Consider the following 16,512-nt stretch of genomic DNA (forward strand, 5'->3'; position numbering starts at 1 on the left):
GCCCGTAGGAACGCATGGCGTGTTGCTCCGGCGTAAGGAGCTCATGCCACCGGGAAACCTCCTCTGTGTGCACCCACGCGGACCACGACGCTGCCGGGATGGGGATGCGCTGCGGGTTCAGATGCCAGCCGTGCGGCAAGTTCACATCCGGATACGGAGGTGCTAGCGGTACTCCCAATGCCACCGCGCCTGGTGGACTGGGATGTACAACCTCTCTCACTCCCGCGGTGGCGTTCACATCTAGCCGGCGGCGGTGGAGGAGGGAGCCCACGGGAAGAGCTCACTCCGGCGCTGAACCTCCGCTTCCTCCCTTCCTTCCCGCTGAAGATGCCCATGGTTTTGCTAGGGTTTCGGGCTGGTTGGCTGGCTATGGTTTTCTGGTCCCGGCGAGGGAGCAAAGGTGGCCAGATGTGGGCGGAGACTGGATGAGGCTGGCCCCGCCGCACGCGTCCATTAAAAAGGATGGGCACGCGGCCCTTCCACACACAGTCAGGCGGGCCCTCGATAGGTGGCCGTGTTAATTATGACCGTTTAGGGTTGTTGGCCGGCCAACATGTGGGGCCATGGGGGACACCAAGGGGACGCACGGCGCGTCCGCGCTGACGCATTTTAGGCCTAACTTTGGGCCGAAAATGGGTCCGCACAGACGTGAAGCGGACGGGTTTTGGAAATGAGTTGACACATTGGACCATCATTTTTGTCCGCAGCGACCCAAACGAACATGGGCGGACGAAACAGGTTGCCCGGTTGTAGTTGCTCCTAGGGCATCTCCAACGGCAACCTGCAAATTTTCTCCTGCATCCATCCGCGAATAGGGGGGCCATTTCGCGGACACGGATGCAACCAGGATTAGTCCGTGGACACAGATGCGGGAGGCCGCCATCCAACTATATCATGTATATGTCCGCTAGTAAATTCACATTCAAATGTACTCTAATCCTATATACCTAAGAGATTGATCCCCACTAACCTACTTATCTTAACATGCAAGCATGTCATATCACCATACAATTATGGATGGGATAAGACCCATCTTCTCATGCAACCATGCATCATAAAGACCCACCACCACATGCAACCATGCATGGGAAAATAATTATCATTCTATTGTTCAACTTATATTCAATAAATATTTTATCAAATATAATAAGTCATATGTATTTTAAATTTTGGTTCATGTGTTGTTAATCTAAAAATTTATATTCCACACAATCAAGTCCCATTGAAATATATTGCAACCAATTCCCGCAGCAATGCGCGGGGCATCATCTAGTTCACACAACACGTCGGATCACACCCGCGTCGGATTGCATCCCTGACCACAATCAAAAAGAGGCAAACATGCTTAGTTTTACATGCCCGAATCCAAAAGAACATCAGTTTGGCAATCCATGCATTTCTGCCCCGCCAGACTGGCAATCCTAGCCAGCTGCTCCCCGATCAAGGAGGTGCCCTCGCTAGGGTCACCGGTTTTTCTCTCGTTGATTTGGGCGGCGGTCTTGGCAACGAAAAGGTTCCTCTTCGGTAGCCCATCCAACTTCAACCAACATTGCATGACGGTGAAGGACTTCTTCTCCACCTTCTTGTACACCACACAAGCACGAGTAGACTACAAAGTGAAACAATGTCGACAATGCATACCCATCTAGTGAGCAACAGAACAATACATTGAAGGAAATATGCCCTAGAGGCAATAATAAAGTTATTATTTATTTCCTTATATCATGATAAATGTTTATTATTCATGCTAGAATTGTATTAAACGGAAACTTAGTACATGTGTGAATACATAGAAAAACAAAGTGTCACTAGTTTGCCTCTACTTGACTAGCTCGTTGAATCAATGATGGTTATGTTTCCTAATCATAGACATAAGTTGTCATTTGATTAATGGGATCACATCATTAGAGAATGATGTGATTGACTTGACCCATCTGTTAGCTTAGCACGATGATCGTTTAGTTTGTTGATATTGCTTTCTCCATAACTTATACATGTTCCTATGACTATGAGATCATGCAACGCCCGAATACTGGAGGAACACTTTGTGTGCTACCAAACATCACAACGTAACTGGGTAATTATAAAGGTGCTCTATAGGTGTCTCCAATGGTGTTTGTTGAGTTGGCATAGATCGAGATTAGGGTTTTTCACTCCGAGTATCGGAGAGATATCTTTGGGCCCTGTTGGTAATGCACATCACTATAAGCCTTGCAAGCATTGTGACTAATGAGTTAGTTGCAAGATGATGCATTACGGAACGTGTAAAGAGACTTGCCGGTAACAAGATTGAACTAGGTATTGAGATACCGATGATCGAATCTCAGGCAAAGTAACATATCGATGACAAAGGGAACAACGTATGTTGTTATGCGATTTGACCGATAAAGATCTTCGTATAATATGTAGGAACCAATATGAGCATCTAGGTTCTGCTATTGGTTATTGACCGGGAGTGAGTCTTGGTCATGTGTACATAGTTCTCGAACCCGTAGGGTCCGCACGCTTATCGTTCGGTGACGATCGATACTATGAGTTTATGTCTTTTGATGAACCGAAGGTTGTTCAGAGTCCCATATGTGATCACGGGCATGACGAGGAGTCTTGAAATGGTCGAGACATAAAGATCGGTATATTAGAAGCCTATGTTTGGACATCGGAATGGTTCCGAGTGGTTCGGGCATTTTTCCGGAGTACCGAGAGGTTACCGGAACCCCCCGGGAGAAGTTATGGGTCTTATGGGCCATAAGAAGGAAGCACACCAGCCCACAAGGGACTGGTGCGCCCCCTTGGGCAGGAGGCCAAATTGGAATAGGTTTGGGGGGCCCTTTCCTTCTCTCCTACTCCTCCTTCCCTTCCTCTCCTACTCCAACTAGGGAAAGGGGGGAATCCTACTCCCGGTGGGAGTAGGACTCCCCTAGGGCGCGCCATAGAGAGGGCTGACCCCTCCCCTCCTCCGCTCCTTTATATACGGGGGAGGGGGGCACTGAAGGAAATATGCCCTAGAGGCAATAACAAAGTTATTATTTATTTCCTTATATCATGATAAATGTTTATTATTCATGCTAGAATTGTATTAGCCGGAAACTTAGTACATGTGTGAATACATAGACAAACAGAGTGTCACTAGTATGCCTCTACTTGACTAGCTCGTTGAATCAAAGATGGTTAAGTTTCCTAGCCATAGACATGAGTTGTCATTTGATTAACGGGATCACATCATTAGAGAATGATGTGATTGACTTGACCCATTCCGTTAGCTTAGCACAATGATCGTTTAGTTTGTTATTACTGCTTTCTTCATAACTTATACATGTTCCTCTGACTATGAGATTATGCAACTCCCGAATACCGGAGGAACACTTTGTGTGCTATCAAACGTCACAACGTAACTGGGTGATTATAAAGGTGCTCTATAGGTGTCTTCGATGGTACTTGTTGAGTTGGCATAGATCGAGATTAGGATTTGTCACTCCGATTGTCGGAGAGGTATCTCTGGGCCCTCTCGGTAATGCACATCACTATAAGCTTGCAAGCAATGTGACTAATGAGTTAGTTGCGGGATGATGCATTACGGAACGAGTAAAAAGACTTGCCGGTAACGAGATTGAACTAGGTATTGAGATACCGACGATCGAATCTCAGGCAAGTAACATACCGATGACAAAAGGAACAACGTATACCGTTATACGGTTTGACCGATAAAGATCTTCGTAGAATATGTAGGAGCCAATATGAGCATCTAGGTTCCGCTATTGGTTATTGACCAGAGATGAGTCTTGGTCATGTCTACATAGTTCTCGAACCCGTAGGGTCCGCACGCTTAACGTTTAGTGACGATCGGTATTATGAGTTTATGTGTTTTGATGTACCGAAGGTTGTTCAGAGTCCCGGATGAGATCAGGGACATGATGAGGAGTTTTGAAATGTTCGATACATAAAGATCGATATATTGGAAGGCTATATTCGGACATCGGAAAGGTTCTGAGTGGTTCGGGTATTTATCGGAGTACCGGAGAGTTACGGGAATTTGCCGGGGAGTATATGGGCCTTATTGGGCTTTAGGGGAAAGAGAGAGGGGAGGCTGTGCGCCCCCCAAGGCCTAGTCCGAATTGGACTAGGGGGAGGGGCAACACCCCCTCCTTCATTCTCTTCTCTTTTCCCTTTCCTTCTCTCCTACTCCTACTACATGGAAGGGGGGGGGGGATCCTACTCCCGGTGGGAGTAGGACTCCCCAGGGTGCGCCATAGTAGAGGGCCGGCTCTCCCCTTCCTCCACTCCATTATATACGGGGGAGGGGGAACCCCATGGACACCTAAGTTGATTAGTTGATCTTTTAGCCGTGTGCGGTGCCCCCCTCCACCATAATCCACCTCGGTCATATCGTAGCGGTGCTTAGGCAAAGCCCTGCGTTGGTAGCATCATCATCACCGTCATCACGCCGTCGTGCTGACGGAACTCTCCCTCGAAGCTCTACTGGATCGGAGTTCATGGGACGTCACCGAGCTGAACGTGTGCCGAACTCGGAGGTGCCGTGCGTTCGGTACTTGGATCGGTGAGATCGTGAAGACGTATGACTACATCAACCACGTTCTCATAACGTTTCCGCTTATGGTCTACGAGGGTACATGGAAAACACTCTCCCCTCTCGTTGCTATGCATCACCATGATCTTGTGTGTGCGTAAGAAATTTTTGAAATTACTACGTTCCGCAATAGTGACATCCGAGCTAGGTTTATGCGTAGATGTTATATGCACGAGTAGAACACAAAGGAGTTGTGGGCGTGGATATATACATATTGCTTGCCGTCACTAGTTGATTCTTGATTCAACGACATTGTTGGATGAAGCGGCCCAGACTGACATTACGCGTACGCTTATGCGAGACTGGTTCTACCGACGTGGTTCGCACATAGGTGGCTAGTGGGTGTCTATTTCTCCAGTTTTAGTTGAATCGGATTCAACGAACAGGGTTCTTTTTGAAGATCAAAAAGCAATCACTATACCGCGTTGTGGTTTTTTATGCGTAGGTAAGAACGGTTCTTGCTCAGCCTATAATAGCCATGTAAAACTTGCAACAACAAAGTAGAGGACGTCTAACTTGTTTTTGCAGGGCATGTTGTGATGTGATATGGTCAAGACGTGATGAGATATAAATTGTTGTATGAGATGATCATGTTTTGTTAAAGTTATCGGCAACTGGCAGAAGCCTTATGGTTGTCTCTTTATTGCATAAGATGCAAGTGCCATGTAATTGCTTTACTTTATCGCTATGCGATAGCAATAGTTGGCGAGACGACCATGTGACGACACATTGATAGAGATCAAGATAATGGAGATCATGGTGTCATGCTGGTGACGATAGAGATCATGACGATACTTTGGAGATGGAGATCAAAGGCGCAAGATGATCATGGCCATATCATGTCACATATTTTGATTGCATGTGATGTTTATCCTTTATGCATCTTATTTTGCTTAGTTTGGCGGTAGCATTATAAGATGATCTCTCACAAAATTTCAAGGTATAAGTGTTCTCCCTGAGTATGCACCGTTGCGACAATTCATCGTGCCAAGACACCACGTGATGATTGGGTGCGATAAGCTCTATCTTCACATACAACTGGTGGAAGCCAGTTTTGCACACGCGGAATACTCGGGTTGAACTTGACGAGCCTAGCGTATGCAGATATGGCCTCGGAACACTGGAGACCGAAAGGTCGAGTGCGAATCGTATAGTAGATATGATCAACATAGTGATGTTCACCATTGAAAACTACTCCATCTCACATGATGATCGGACATGGTTTAGTTGATTTGTATCACGTGATCATTTAGATGACTAGAGGGATGTCTATCTAAGTGGGAGTTCTTAAGTAATATGATTAATTGAACTTTAATTTATCATGAACTTAGTCCTGATAGTATTTGCATAACTATGTTGTAGATCAATAGCTCGCGATGTAGCTCCCCGTTTATTTTGATATGTTCCTAGAGAAAAACTAAGTTGAAAGATGTTAGTAGCAATGATGCGGATTGGATCCGTGATCTGAGGATTATCCTCATTGCTGCATAGAAGAATTATGTCCTTGATGCACCGCTAGGTGACGGACCTATTGCAGGAGCAGATGCAAACGTTATGAACATTTGGCAAAGCTCAGTATGATGACTACTTTGATAGTTTAGTGCACCATGCTTTACGGCTTAGAATCGGGGCTTCAAAGACGTTTTGAACGCCATGGAGCATATGAGATGTTCCAAGAGTTGAAATTAGTATTTCAGACACATGCCCTTGTCGAAAGGTATGAGACCTTTGACAAGCACTTTGCCTACAAGATGGAGGAGAATAGCTTAGCTAGTGAGCATGTGCTCAGAATGTCTGAGTACTACAATCACTTGAATCAAGTGGGAGTTAATCTTCCAGATAAGATAGTGATTGACAGAGTTCTCTAGTCACTATCACCAAGTTACTGGAACTTCGTCATGAACTATAATATGCAAGGGATAACGGAAACGATTCCCAAGCTCTTCGTGATGCTGAAATGTTATTATTTATTTCCTTATATCATGATAAATGTTTATTATTCATGCTAGAATTGTATTAACCGGAAACTTAGTACATGTGTGAATACATAGACAAACAGAGTGTCACTAGTATGCCTCTACTTGACTAGCTCATTGAATCAAAGTTGGTTAAGTTTCCTAGCCATAGACATGAGTTATCATTTGATTAACATAATCACATCATTAGAGAATGATGTGATTGACTTGACCCATTCTGTTAGCTTAGCACGATGATCGTTTAGTTTGTTGCTACTGCTTTCTTCATGATTTATACATGTTCCTCTGACTATGATATTATGCAACTCCCGAATACAGGAGGAACACTTTGTGTGCTACCAAACGTCACAACGTAACTGGGTGATTATAAAGGTGCTCTACAGGTGTCTCCAATGGTATTTGTTGAGTTGGCATAGATCGAGATTAGGATTTTCACTCCGATTGTATGAGGGGTATCTCTGGGCCCTCTTGGTAATGCACATCACTATAAGCCTTGCAAGCAATGTGACTAATGAGTTAGTTGCGGGATGATGCATTACGGAACAAGTAAAGAGACTTGCCGGTAACGTGAACTAGGTATTGAGATACTGACGATCGAATCTCGGGCAAGTAACATACCGATGACAAAGGGAACAACGTATACCGTTATGCGGTTTGACCGATAAAGATCTTCGTAGAATATGTAGGAGCCAATATGAGCATCCAGGTTCCGCTATTGGTTATTGACTGGAGATGAGTCTCGGTCATGTCTATATAGTTCTCGAACCCGTAGGGTCCGCACGCTTAACGTTCAGTGATGATCGGTATTATGAGTTTATGTGTTTTGATGTACCAAAGGTTGTTCGGAGTCCCAGATGAGATCAGGGACATGACGAGGAGTCTCGAAATGTTTGAGACGTAAAGATTGATATATTGGAAGGGTATATTCGGACATCGGAAATGTTCTGAGTGGTTCGGGTATTTATCGGAGTACCGGAGAGTTACGGGAATTCGCCGGGGAGTATATGGGCCTTATTGGGCTTTAGGGGAAAGAGAGAGGGGAGGCTGCACGCCCCCCAAGGCCTAGTCCGAATTGGACTAGGGGGAGGGGCGGCGCCCCCTCCTTCCTTCTCTTCTCTTTTCCCTTTCCTTCTCTCCTACTCCTACTACATGGAAGGGGGGAATCCTACTCCCGGTGGGAGTAGGACTTCCCAGGGCGCACCATAGTAGAGGGCCGGCCCTCCCCCTCCTCTACTCCTTTATATACAGGGGAGGGGGCACCCCATGGACACACAAGTTGATCAGTTGATCTTTTAGCCATGTGCGGTGCCCCCTCCACCATAATCCACCTCGGTCATATCGTAGCGGTGCTTAGGTGAAGCCCTGCGTCGGTAGCATCATCATCACCGTCATCACGCCATTGTGCTGACGGAACTCTCCCTCGAAGCTCTGCTGGATCGGAGTTCATGGGACATCACCAAGCTGAACGTGTGCTGAACTCGGAGGTGCCGTGCGTTCGGTACTTGGATCGGTCAGATCGTGAAGACGTACGACTACATCAACCAGGTTCTCATAACGCTTCCACTTAGGTCTACGAGGGTATGTGGACGACACTCTCCCCTCTCATTGCTATGCATCACCATGATCTTGCGTGTGCGTAGGATTTTTTTTGGAATTACTACGTTCCCCGACAGGCACCCCATGGACACATAAGTTGATCATTGATCTCTTAGCCGTGTGCGGTGCCCCCCTCCACCATAATCCACCTCGTGCATATCGTAGCGGTGCTTAGGCGAAGCCCTGTTCCGGTAGCATCATCATCACCATCATCACGCCGTCGTGCTGACGAAGCTCTCCCTTGACACTCTGCTGGATCGTAAGTTCGTGGGACGTCACCGAGCCGAACGTGTGCAGATCGTGGAGGTGCCATACCTTAGGTTCTAGGATGGGTCGATCGTGAAGACGTACGACTACATCAACCGCGTTGTCATAATGCTTCCGCTTACGGTCTATGAGGGTACGTCGACAACACTCTCCCCTCTCATTGCTATGCATCACCATGATCTTGCGTGTGCGTAGGAATTTTTTTGAAATTATTGCGTTCCCCAATAGTGGCATCCGAGCCAGGTTTATGCGTAGATGTTATATGCACGAGTAGAACACAAAGGAGTTGTGGACGTGGGTATATACATATTGCTTGCCGTCACTAGTTGATTATTGATTCCGTGGTATTGTTGGATGAAGAGGCCCAGACCGCCATTACGTGTACGCTTACACGAGACTGGTTCTACCGACATGCTTCGCACACATGTGGCTGGTGGGTGTCAGTTTCTCCAACTTTAGTTGAATCAGATTCAATGAACAGGGTTCTTTCTGAAGATCAAAAAGCAATTACTATACCGTGTTGTGGTTTTTGATGCATAGGTAAGAACGGTTCTTGCTCAGCCCATAGCAGCCACGTAAAACTTGCAACAACAAAGTAGAGGACGTCTAACTTGTTTTTGCAGGGCATGTTGTGATGTGATATGGTCAAGACATGATGCTAAATTTTATCGTATGAGATGATCATGTTTTGTAACATAGTTATCGACAACTGGCAGGAGCCATATGGTTGTCGCTTTATTATATGAAATGCAATCGCCATGTAATTGCTTTACTTTATCACTAAGCGGTAGCGATAGTCATAGAAGCAATAGTTGGCGAGATGACAACGATGCTTCGATGGAGATCAAGGTGTCAAGCCGGTGACGATGGTGATCATGACGGTGCTTTGGAGATGGAGATCAAAGGCACAAGATGATGATGGCCATATCATATCACTTATATTGATGGCATGTGATGTTTATCCTTTATGCATCTTATTTTGCTTAGTTCGACGGTAGCATTATAAGATGATCTCTCACTAAATTTCAAGGTATAAGTGTTCTTCCTGAGTATGCACCGTTGCTACAGTTCGTCGTGCCGAGACACCACATGATGATCGGGTCTGATAAGCTCTACGTTCACATACAACGAGTTTAAGCCAGTTTTGCACACGCGGAATACTCGGGTTAAACTTGACGAGCCTAGCATATGCAGATATGGCCTCGAAACACTGAGACCGAAAGGTCGAGCATGAATCATATAGTAGATATGATCAACATAGAGATGTTCACCATTGAAAACTACTCCATCGCACGTGATGATCGGACATGGTTTAGTTGATATGGATCACGTGATCACTTAGATTATTAGAGGGATGTCTATCTAAGTGGGATTTCTTAAGTAATATTATTAATTGAAGTTAGTTTATCATGATCTTAGTCCTGATAGTTTTTGCATATCTATGTTGTGGATCAATAGCTTGTGATGTAGCTCCCCGTTTATTTTTGATATGTTCCTAGAGAAAAATAAGTTGAAAGATGATAGTAGCAATGATGCAGACTGGGTATGTGATCTGAGGATTATCCTCATTGCTGCACAGAAGAATTATGTCCTTGATGCACCGCTAGGTGATGGACCTATTGCAGGAGCTGATGCAGACGTTATGAACATTTGGCAAAGCTCGGTATGATGACTACTTGATAGTTTAGTGCACCATGCTTTAGGCTTAGAACCGGGACTTCAAAAATGTTTTGAAATGTCACGGAACATATAAGATGTTCTAAGATTTGAAATTGGTATTTCATACTCATGCCCATGTCGAGAGGTAGGAGACCTCTGACAGTACTTTGCCTACAAGATGGAGGAGAATAGCTCAACCAGTGAGCATGTGCTCAGATTGTCTGGGTACTACAATTGCTTGAATCAAGTGGGAGTTAATCTTCCATATAAGATAGTAATTGACAAAGTTCTCTAGTCACTATCACCAAGTTACTAGAACTTAGTGATGAACTATAATATGCAAGGGATGACGAAAGTAATTCCCAAGCTCTTCTCAATGCTGAAATTGGCGAAGGTAGAAATCAAGAAATAGCATCAAGTGCTGATGGTTAACAAGACCACTAGTTTCAAGAAAAGGGCTAAGGGAAAGAAAGAGGAACTTCAAAGAAGAATAACAAGCAAGTTGTTGCTCCCATGAAGAAGCCCAAAGCTAGACCCAAGCCTGGAACTGATTGCTTCTACTGCAAAGAATGGTCACTGGAAGTGGAACTGCCCTAGATACTTGGCGGATAAGAAGGATGGCAAAGTGAACAAAAGTATATTTGATATACATGTTATTGATGTATACTTTACTAGTGTTTATAGAAACCCCTCAGTATTTGATACTGGTTCAGTTGCTAAGAGTAGTAACTCGAAATGGGAGTTGCAAAATAAACAGAGACTAGTTAAGGGCGAGGTGATGATGTGAGTTGGAAGTGATTCGAAGGTTGATAAGATCACCATCACACACTCCCTTTACCTTCTGGATTAGTGTTGAACCTAAAATAAATGTTATTTGGTGTTTCCGTTGAGCATAATATGATTGGATCATTTTTATTGCAAGACGATTATTCATTTAAGTCAAAGAATAATTGTTATTCTGTTTGCATGAATAAAACCTTCTGAGGTCATACACCCAAGGTGAATGGTTTATTGAATCTCGATCGTAGTGATACACATATTCATAATATTGAAGCCAAAAGATGCAAAGTTAATAATGATAGTGCAACTTATTCATGGCACTGCCGTTTAGGTCATATTGGTGTAAAGGGCATGAAGAAACTCCATGCTGATGGGCTTTTGGAATCACTTGATGCTTGCGAACCATGCCTCATGGGCAAGATGACTAAGACTCCATTCTCCGGAACAATGGAGCGAGCAACTGACTTATTGGAAATAATACATACTGATGTATGCGGTCCGATGAGTGTTGAGGCTCGCGGCGGGTATAGTTATTTTCTGACCTTCACAGATGATTTGAGCAGATATGGGTGTATCTACTTGATGAAACATAAGCCTAAAACATTTGAAAAGTTCAAAGAATTTCATAGTGAAGTGGAAAATCATCGTAAGCAGAAAATAAAGTTTCTACGATCTGATCGTGGAGACGAATATTTGAGTTATGAGTTTGGTCTTCAAGTAAAACAATGTGGAATAGTTTCACAAATTCATGCCACCTGGAACACCCCAGCATAATGGTGTGTCCGAACGTCATAACTGTACTTTACTGTATATAGTGCAATCTATGATGTCTCTTACCGATTTACCACTATCATTTTGGGGTTATGCATTAGAGACAGCTACATTCACGTTAAATAGGGCACCGTCTAATCCGTTGAGACAACACCATATGAACTATGGTTTGGCTAGAAACCTAAGCTGTCGTTTCTTAAAGTTTGGGGTTGTGATGCTTATGTGAAAAAGTTTCAGCCTGATAAGCTCAAACCGAAATCGGAAAAGTGCGTCTTCAAAGGAAACCCAAAAGAAACTGTTGGGTACACCTTCTATCACAGATCTGAAAGGCAAGATATTTGTTACTAAGAGTGGATCCTTTCTAGAGAAGAAGTTTCTCTCGAAAGAAGTGAGTGGGAGGAATGTAGAACTTGATGAGGTAACTGTACCTTCTCCCGAATTGGAAAGTAGTTCATCACAGAAATCAGTTCTAGTGATTTCTATGCCAATTAGTGCGGAAGCTAATGATGATGATCATAAAACTTCAGATCAAGTTACTACCGAACCTCGTAGGACAACCAGAGTATGGTCCGCACCAGAGTGGTACGGTAATCCTTTCTGGAAGTCATGTTACTAGACCATGACGAACCTATGAACTATGATGAAGCGATGATGAGCCCAGATTCAGCGAAATGGCTTAAGGCCATGAAATCTGAGATGGGATCCATGTATAAAGAACAAAGTATGGACTTTGATTGACTTGCCCAATGATTGGCGAGCCATTGAGAATAAATGGATCTTCAAGAGGAATACGGACGCTGATAGTAGTGTTACTATCTACAAAGCTCAAATTGTCGAAAAAGGTTTTCGACAAGTTCAAAGGTGTTGACTACGATGAGATTTTCTCATTCGTAGCGATGCTTAAGTCTGTCCGAATCATGTTAGCAATTGCCACATTTTATGAAATCTGGCAAACGGATGTCAAAACTGCATTCCTTAATGGATTTCTTAAAGAAGAGTTGTATATGATACAACAATAAAGTTTTGTCAATCCTAAAGGTCCTAACAAAGTGTGCAAGCTCCAGCGATCCATCTATGGACTGGTGCAAGCATCTCAGAGTTGGAATATACGCTTTGATGAGTTGATCAAAGCATATAATTTTATACAGACTTTTGGAGAAGCCTGTATTTACAAGAAAGTGAGTGGGAGATCTGTAGCATTTCTGATATTATATGTGGCTGACATATTGTTGATCGGAAATGATACTGAATTTTTGGATAGCATAAAAGGATACTTGAATAAGAATTTTTCAAAGAAAGACCTCGGTGAAGCTGCTTACACATTGAGCATCAAGATCTATAGTGATAGATCAAGACGCTTGATAAGATTTTCAATGAGTACATACCTTGACAAGATTTTGAAGTAGTTCAAAATGGAGTTCTTGCCTGTGTTGGAAGGTGTGAAGTTGAGTAAAGACTCAAAACCCGACCACAACAGAAAATAGAAAGAGAATGAAAAGTACTTCCCTCTGCCTCAGTCATAGGTTCTATAAAGTATGCTATGTTGTGTACCAGTCCTATTGTATACCTTAGCATGATTCTGGCAAGGGAGTACAATAGTGATCTAGGAGTAGATCACTGGGCATCGGTCAAAATTATCCTTACAGGACTAAGGAAATATGTCTCAGTTATGGAGGTGATACAAGAGTTCGTCGTAAAAAGTTACATCGATGCAAGCTTTTTACATCGATCTAGATGACTCTAAGCCTCGATCTAGATAAATATTGAAAGTGGGAGCAATTAGCTAGAGTAGCTCCGTGCAGAGTATTCTAGACATACAAATTTGCAAAATACATACGGATCTCAATGTTGCAAACCCGTAGACTAAAGTACTCTCACAAGCAAAACATGATCACTCTTTGGGTGTTAATCACATAGCGATGTGAACTAGATTATTGACTCTAGTAAACCCTTTTGGGTATTAGTCACATGGAGATGTGAACTAATCACATAAATATGTGAACTATTGGTGTTAAATCACATGACAATGTGAACTAGATTATTGACTCTAGTGCAAGTGGGAGACTGAAGGAAATGTGCCCTAGAGGCAATAATAAAGTTATTATTTATTTCCTTATATCATGATAAATGTTTATTATTCATGCTAGAATTGTATTAACTGAAAACTTAGTACATGTGTGAATACATAGACAAACAGAGTGTCACTAGTTTGCCTCTACTTGACTAGCTCATTGAATCAATGATGGTTATTTTTCCTAACCATAGACATGAGTTGTCATTTGATTAACGGGATCGCATCATTAGAGAATGATGTGATTGACTTGACCCATCCGTTAGCTTAGCATGATGATCGTTTAGTTTGTTGATATTGCCTTCTCCATAATTTATAAATGTTCCTATGAATATGAGATCATGCAACTCCCAAATACCGGAGGAACACTTTGTGTGATACCAAACGTCATAACGTAACTGGGTGATTATAAAGGTGCTCTACAGGTGTCTCCAATGGTGTTTGTTGAGTTGGCATAGATCGAGATTAGGATTTGTCACTCCGAGTATCAGAGAGGTATCTTTGGGCCCTCTCGGTAATGCACATCACTATAAGCCTTGCAAGCATTGTGACTAATGAGTTAGTTGCGGGATGATGTATTATGGAAATAGTAAAGAGACTTGCCGGTAACGAGATTTAACTAGGTATTGAGATACTGACAATCGAATCTCGGGCAAGGTAACATACCGATGACAAAGGGAACAACATATGTTGTTATGCAGTTTGACCGATAAAGATCTTAGTATAATATGTAGGAACCAATATGAGCATCCAAGTTCCGCTACTGGTTATTGACCGGAAGTGAGTCTCGGTCATGTCTACATGTTTCTCGAACCCGTAGGGTCCTCACGCTTATTGTTCGATGACGATCGGTTTTATGAGTTTATGTGTTTTGATGAACCGAAGGTTGTTGGGAGTCCCAGATGTGATCACGGTCATGATGAGGAGTCTCGAAATGGTCGAGACATAAAGATCGGTATATTGGAAGCCTATGTTTGTGAAGGAAATATGCCCTAGAGGCAATAATAAAGTTATTATTTGTTTCCTTATATCATGATAAATGTTTATTATTCATGCTAGAATTGTATTAACCGGAAACATAATACACGTGTGAATACATAGACAAACAGTATGTCACTAGTATGCCTCTACTTGACTAGCTCGTTGAATCAAAGATGGTTAAGTTTCCTAGCCATAGACATGAGTTGTCATTTCGTTAACGGGGTCACATCATTAGAGAATGATGTGATTGACTTGACCCATTCCGTTAGCATGGCACTTGATCATTTAGTTTGTTGCTATTGCTTTCTTCATGACTTATACATGTTCGTATGACTATGAGATTATGCAACTCCCGTTTACCGGAGGAACACTTTGTGTGCTACCAAACGTCACAACATAACTGGGTGATTATAAAGGTGCTCTACAGGTGTCTTCGAAGGTACTTGTTGGGTTGGCGTATTTCGAGATTAGGATTTGTCACTCCTATTGTCGGAGAGGTATCTCTGGGTCCACTCGGTAATGCACATCACTATAAGCCTTGCAAGCATTGCAACTAATGAGTTAGTTGCGGGATGATGTATTACAGAACGAGTAAAGAGACTTGCCGGTAACGAGATTTAACTAGGTATTGAGATACCGACGATCGAATCTCGGGCAAGTAACATACCGATGACAAAGGGAACAATGTATGTTGTTATGCGGTCTGACCGATAAAGATCTTTGTAGAATATGTAGGAGCCAATATGAGCATCCAGGTTCCACTATTGGTTATTGACCGGAGACGTGTCTCGGTCATGTCTACGTAGTTCTCGAACCCGTAGGGTCCGCACGCTTAAAGTTCGGTGACGATCGTAATTAGGGTTTTTGTGTTTTGATGTACCAAAGGTTGTTCGGAGTCCCGGATGTGATCACGGACATGACGAGGAGTCTCGAAATGGTCGAGACATAAAGATTGATATATTGGAAGCCTATATTTGGATATCAGAAACGTTCCGGGTGAAATCGGGATTTTACTAGAGTACCGGGGGGTTACCGGACCCCCCGGGGGTTAATGGGCCTACATGGGCCCTAAGGGAGAAGAGGAGGGCCGGCCAGGGCAGGCCGCACGCCCCCTCCCCCTAGTCCGAATAGGACAAGGAAGGGGGGGGGGCTTTCCTCTTTCCCCCTTCCCCTTTCCTTCTCCAATAAGGCAAGAGGGGGGAGTCCTACTCCCGGTGGGAGTAGGACTCCTCTAGGCACACCCCTAGGGGCCGTCCGCACCTCCCCCTCTCCCTCCTTTATATACGGGGGCAGGGGGCACCCCATGACACACAAGTTGATCTTCGTGATCGTTCCTTAGCCGTGTGCAGTGCCCCCTTCCACCATATTCCACCTCGATCATATCGTAGGGGTGCTTAGGCGAAGCCCTGCATCGGTAGAACATCATCACCGTCATCACGCTGTCGTCCTGACGAAACTATCCCTCAACACTCCGCTGGATCGGAGCTCAAGGGACGTCACCGAGTTGAACGTGTGCAGAAGTCGGAGGTGCCGTACGTTCGGTACTTGGATCGGTCGGATCGGGAAGACGTACGACTACTTCCTCTACGTTGTGTCAACGCTTCCGTTGCCGGTCTACGAGGGCACGTAGACAACACTCTTCCCTCTCGTTGCTATGCATCACCATGATCTTGCGTGTGCGTAGGATTTTTTTTGAAATTACTACGTTACCCAAAAGTGGCATCCGAGCTAGGTTTTATGCGTAGATGTCATATGCACGAGTAGAACACAAGTGAGTTGTGGGCGATATAAGTCATACTGCTTACCAGCATGTCACACTTTGGTTC

Source organism: Triticum dicoccoides, chromosome 2A (assembly GCF_002162155.2).
Source record: "Triticum dicoccoides isolate Atlit2015 ecotype Zavitan chromosome 2A, WEW_v2.0, whole genome shotgun sequence".
Lineage (NCBI taxonomy): Eukaryota > Viridiplantae > Streptophyta > Magnoliopsida > Poales > Poaceae > Triticum > Triticum dicoccoides.